The sequence below is a fragment of the Suricata suricatta genome, chromosome 12 (genome assembly GCF_006229205.1).
Source record: "Suricata suricatta isolate VVHF042 chromosome 12, meerkat_22Aug2017_6uvM2_HiC, whole genome shotgun sequence".
In the NCBI taxonomy this organism is placed as follows: Eukaryota; Metazoa; Chordata; class Mammalia; order Carnivora; family Herpestidae; genus Suricata; species Suricata suricatta.
In genome coordinates this window covers 80148474-80154539 of record NC_043711.1, presented here as the reverse complement: position 1 = coordinate 80154539, position 6066 = coordinate 80148474, and positions in this window count along the sequence as shown.

The following is a 6066-nucleotide window of genomic DNA, read 5'->3' as shown; positions in this document are numbered from 1 at the left end:
ATTTTTTTTAATGTTTACTTATTTTGAGAGGGGTGGGGAGGCAGAGAGAGAGGAGGAGAGATTCCAAGCAGGCACCATGCTGTCAGTGCAGAGCCCAAATGTGGGGCTTGAACTCACAAACCGTGAGATCATGACCTGAGCTGAAATCAAGAGTCAGAGGCTTAACCGACTGAGCAACCCAGGTGCCCTGAAAAAATTTTAATATGACTTCCAAGGATATTTGTACCTATTTAGAAAGTAAGGAAATCAGGGGCTCCTGAATAGTTTAGTCATTGGGTGTTCAGTTCTTGATTTTGTCTCACAGTATCCAAAGATCGAGCCCTCTACTGGGCTCTGCACTGGTGGCACAGAGCCTGCTTGGGATTCTCCCTCCTGTTCTGCCCCTCTCTGATTCACACTCTGTCTCTTTCAAAATAAATAAATAAACTTTTTTAAAAAAAAGATTAGGAAAACAAAGGATGATAGCTCTGTAGCCTGTATAGCAACAAGTTCACATTATAGAAGGAAGAATGAGGGCTCCAGAGATAAAATACAGTCTCATCTACCATGGCTGTAAAATAAAAATGAGGTCTAAAACTGACAAACTATGGTGGTATAAAATTATTAAATAATTATAGTCATTTCTATTTTATTTTATTTGGTGGCATTTTTTTCTCTAGAAAAAAATATTTTTTTACCACCCCCTGTTTATTCCATGTGTTTCTTTAATTTATCTTATAGTATCCTTGCAGAGAAACTAAGCCAATCACTTTCATATTGTAGACTTTGGAAAAGAATCGGATTATCTTTGTCAATTATTTGCTAAAGCGAAACAAAACAACAACTACTACTCCAAAAACAAAAAGCTTCATGGGAGAGAAACCATAGAAATTAACTGAGAAATAGGTAGCATGAATGAAAACATTTTAACTCTGAATACTTTCTCACCAACCCTAACAATGTGGCCTGCCCATATATTGTATCCTAGAAAGCCAGGCTTTTGAAGAGCCCCTCCATGTTCCAGGGGAAGTAGGCTGATATTACATGTCAGATTTCTTCAGCTGACTTAAACTGCCAGTAGTGGCACTGATCACCTGTCAACAGACCTCTTCTATCTGCCATTATCTCTAGCCTGCTCTTTTCATGGCTGGTGGTCTGAACATGGAGTCCCTCTCCTGACCATCTGTGAGGTTCTACAAAGTTCAGGATACGCATGCAGGCTGCAGCACAATTAGATCTTGATGTTCCAAGATAAACATCATTTGTTGGTACTTCAGGATGTACCACCTTTCTTGGAGAACTCAGTGTGCTGTTTGACTAAGAGGTAATGAGGCCAGCATACACACACACACACACACACACACACACACACACACACACACAGTCTAAATCACTTAAGGCCATGTTTGGAACAGTAATGAGGTGTCCCCCTGTCCCAGTCAGAATGGTGTCAGTAAAAGCTTCATGGGAGGCCTGAACTTTCACATCTACTCAATAGTGATGAAGGGCTCCTCTACCCTCCATGTCCACAGTGACAAGGTAGTGAACCAAGGCCTGCACCTGCACCAGGTAGAAATGAGGCTGTGGAGATTGTCCCAATGGGATGGTGCCAGAAGAGGCCTGCGAAAAGATTTCATTAAGATCCAGAACTGCATGACATATTGCCCGCAATGTCCTGATTTCAATCTAAAAAGTCACTCATAATATTAAATAAACAGGAAGATCTCAACGTGAATGAGAAAAGAGAATCAATGAATGCCAATACAGAAATGATACAAATGTTTGAATGGTCTGACAAGGATTTTAAAGTAGCCATGATAAAAATGCTTCTTCAGTCAATAATTAACACACTTGAAACTATTTTTTAAAGGAAAGAAAGACTGTAAATAAATGAAAAGCCTCAGCAAAGAAATAAAAGATATAAAGAAGAATCAGATGGAACTTTTAGAATTGGAAAATTCAAAAACCAAAATAAATCAATAGATAGGTTCAATAGCAGGATGTACTGGACAGAAGAAAGAATCAATAAACTTAAATATTGAGCAGAATAATTACTCAATCTGAACAATAGAGAGAAAATAGAATAAAAAATAAATGGGGGCACCTAGGGACTCAGTCGATTGAGCATGTGACTTGATTTTGGCTCAGGTCATACTTCTCACAGCTCGTGAGGTCAAGCCCTGAATAATTGGGCAACGCACTGACAAGCACAGAGCCTGCTTCAGATTCTCTCTCCCCCTCTCTCTGCACTCTCCCTCTTCTCTCTCTCTCTCTCTCTCTCTCTCTCCCTCTCCCTCTCTCTCTCCCTCTCTCTCTCCCTCTCCCTCTCTCTCTCCCCGCCCCCCAAAATAGATATATATGCTTAAAAAAAAAAGAATGAAAAATAAATGAACCAAGCTTCAGTAACTTGTGGGATTGTAACAAAGTTAATGCATTTATGGCATTGAAGATCCAGGGAAAAAAAGAAGGGAAAAAGTGTAGAACATAAAATAATTCAAGGAAATATGGGCCCAAAGCTTCCCAGTTGGAAAAAATACAAATCTACAGATTCAAGAAGATGACTAAGTAAAAGTAAGGAGACACACACACACCCAAAATGCACCCAAGATGCATCAAATTCACTTTCCTGAAACTATAGACAAGGAAAAAAGTCTTTATAAATACCCTCATACCTATAGGGGGAAAAATAATTCAAAGGATAGGCTAGTTTTCATAAGGAACTATAAAGACCAAGAGGAAGTGGCATAACATTTTTGAAGTACTGGGAAAATAATACATGTCAATCCAGATATCTATATCTGGGGAAATACCTTTCAAGAATAAAGAGCAAATAAACACATTCTCAGTGAAGAAAACCCGAAAGGGGGTGGGTCATAAGTAGAGTGATCTCAAAGAATGGCTAAATAAGTTCTTCACATAAGGAAGTGAATAAAAAAGACATCTTTTAATGTAAGAAAGATAGAACAACAGAAAGAAAAAAAACATGGGTAAATACAATAGAATCTCCTTCTAGTTTTTAGTTTTCTAAATTATGTTTGACAGTTAAAGCAACAATTTTAGCACTTTATTGTCGTTCTCAATGTAGATAGAAGAAACATTTAGTCAACTATGTTTTCTCATTAAGTTTTTAAATGTGAATTCCAGTACAATTACCATACAGTGTTGTATTAGTTTCAGGTGTACAACACAGCAATTCAACAACTGTATATATTACTCAGTGCTCATCATGATAACTGCACTGCTAATTCCCTTAGCCTATTTTACCCTTCCCCCACCTACCTCTCCTCTGGTAACCATCAGTTTGTTCTCTATATAAAGAGTCTGTTTCCTGGTTTGTCTCTCTCTTTTTTTCCTTTGTTTATTTGTTTTGTTTCTTAAATTCCACATGTGTGAGAAATCATATATTTATCTTTCTCTGACTGACATATTTCCCTTAGCATTATACTCTCTAGCTCCATCCATGTCATTGCAAATGGTCTTCACAGACTCAACTACAGAGAAAAACTAATGGATACCAGAGGGGAGGTTGAGGTGGGAGAGGGGTTAAGCAGGTGGTCAGGATTAAGAAGGGCACTTGTCAGTGATGAGCACAAGGTGACGTATGGAAGTGCTGAATCACTACATTGTACCCCTGAAACTAATATAACACTGTATGTTATCTAACTGGAATTAAAATAAAAACTTTTAAAAAATGCACATGTTGTTCCAAATGTCAAGAGGTTTCATTTTTTATTATGGTTGACTAATATTTCACTGGATATATATGCCACATCTTTATCCATTCATCCATCAATGAACACTGAACACTTTGGGCTACTTCCATAAGTTGGCTACTGTAAATAATGCTTCAATAAACACAGGGGTGCATGTGCCCCTTTGAACTGGTGTTTTTGTATTTTGGGAGTAAATGATACTCAGTAGTGGATCATAGGGTATTTCTATTTTTAATTTTTTGAGGAGCTTCCACACTGCATCAGTTTGCATTCCCACCAACAGTGCACAAGGGTTCCTTTTTTCTTGGCACCTTCATCAATACTTGTTTCTTGTTTTTTTTTTTTTTTTTATTTTAGCCATTCTGACAGATGTAAGGTGATATCTCATTGTAGTTTTGATTTGCATTTCCCTGATGATAAGTGATGTTGAACATCTTTTCATGTGCCCATTGGACATCTGCATGTCCTCTTTGGAGAAATGTCTCTTCCTGTCTTCTGCCCATTTTTAAATTGGACTATTTGTTTTTTGGGAGTTGAGTTTCATAAGTTCTTTATATATTTTGGACACTAGCCCTTTATCACATATGTCATTTGCAAATACCGTCTCCAATTCAGTAGGTTGCTTTTAGTTTTGTTGGTTGTTTCCTTTGCTGTGCAGAAGCTTTTTAATTTTGATATAATCCCAATAGTTTACTTTTGCTTTTATTTTATTTTATTTTATTTTATTTTATTTTATTTTATTTTATTTTATTTTATTTTTTGCCTCTGGAGACGTATCTAGAAAATGTTGCTATGGCCAATGTCAAAGAAATTATTCCCTGTGCTCTCTTCTAGAATTTTTATGGTTTCAGGCCTCATGTTTAGGTCTTTAATCCATTTTGAATTTATTTTTGTGTTTTATATTTTAATTTTATTTTTATACTTGATTCCTCATTAAACTGGTAAGTTATGGATATAAATGTAATGCTGAGTACAATCACTACAAAAGCAATAATTAGAAATACACTAAAAAATACCATAGATAAATAAAAATGGAATTCAAAATAATGTTCAAATAATTCACAGAACGACAGGAAAGAGGAAGACATAAATAAAATAAGAAAGGAAACAAAATAATATGAAATATTTAAGCCTTACCATATTATTAATTATATTTAAATTATTACATTTAAATTATCTAAATACTCAAATTAAAAGATATGGATTATCAGGGCATACTAAACAATATGCTAAACATATGCTCTTTATAAGAAACTTACATCAAATTTAACTATACAATTAGGTTGTAAGCAAAAGAATAGAAAAAGATATACCATACAAACATTAATTTAAAGAATAATAGGAGTGACTATATTAATATCAGACAAAGTAGACATCAGAGCCAAGAAGATGATATGAATTATAGAAGTCACTAGATAATGATAAAAATTATTCACCAAGACAGAGCAAATTTAATGTGAATGCTCTAAGCAACAAAGCTGCAAAATATGTAAAGAAATAATTGCAAGAGTTAAAAAGGAGATATAGATAATATATAATTATATTCAGGGACATCCCCACTCCTCAGCAATTGACAACAACAAGAAAGAAAATCATTAACATCAGTAGAGAAACTCAACACATCACTAACAACAGGATCTAAGCAGCATTTATAGACCATTCCACCCAACGACAACAGCATAAATATTTCTTTCAAGCTCTCATTGGCCATAGACCAAAACAGACTGTACCCTAGCCCATAAAACAAGACTCAGCTGGTTAAAAGGAATTGGAAATCAAAGTCTGTTCCCTCTATGATTGACCACAATGGAATATGACTAGAAATTAACAAAAATAAAACAGAAAAATCTCTAAACACTCAGAAGCTACACAACATATTTCTAGCTAAAAGAAATATGTTTCTCAAGGGAAATATACACTAAACCAAATGAAAACGAAAATTCAGCGGTTGGGAATTTGTGCTAAATCATTGCCGAGAAGCACAAAAACAGACACATAGAACCAATGGAATAGAATAGAGAACCCAGAACTGGGCCCACAAATGTATGGCCAATTAATTTTTGACAAAGCAGGAAATAATATCCGATGGAAAAAAGACTGCCTCTTTAGCAGGTGGTGCTGGGAGAACTGGACAGCAACATGCAGAAGAATGAAACTAGACCACGTTCTTACACCATACACAAAAATCAACTCAAAATGGCTGAAGGACCTCAAAGGGAGAGAGGAAACCATCAAAACCCTCGAGGAGAGAGTAGGAAAAAACCTCCTAGACCTCAACCACAGCAATTTCCTACTTGACACATCCCCAAAGGCAAGGGAAATGAAAGCAAAACTGAACTCTTGGGACCTCATCAAGATAAAAAGCTTCTGCACT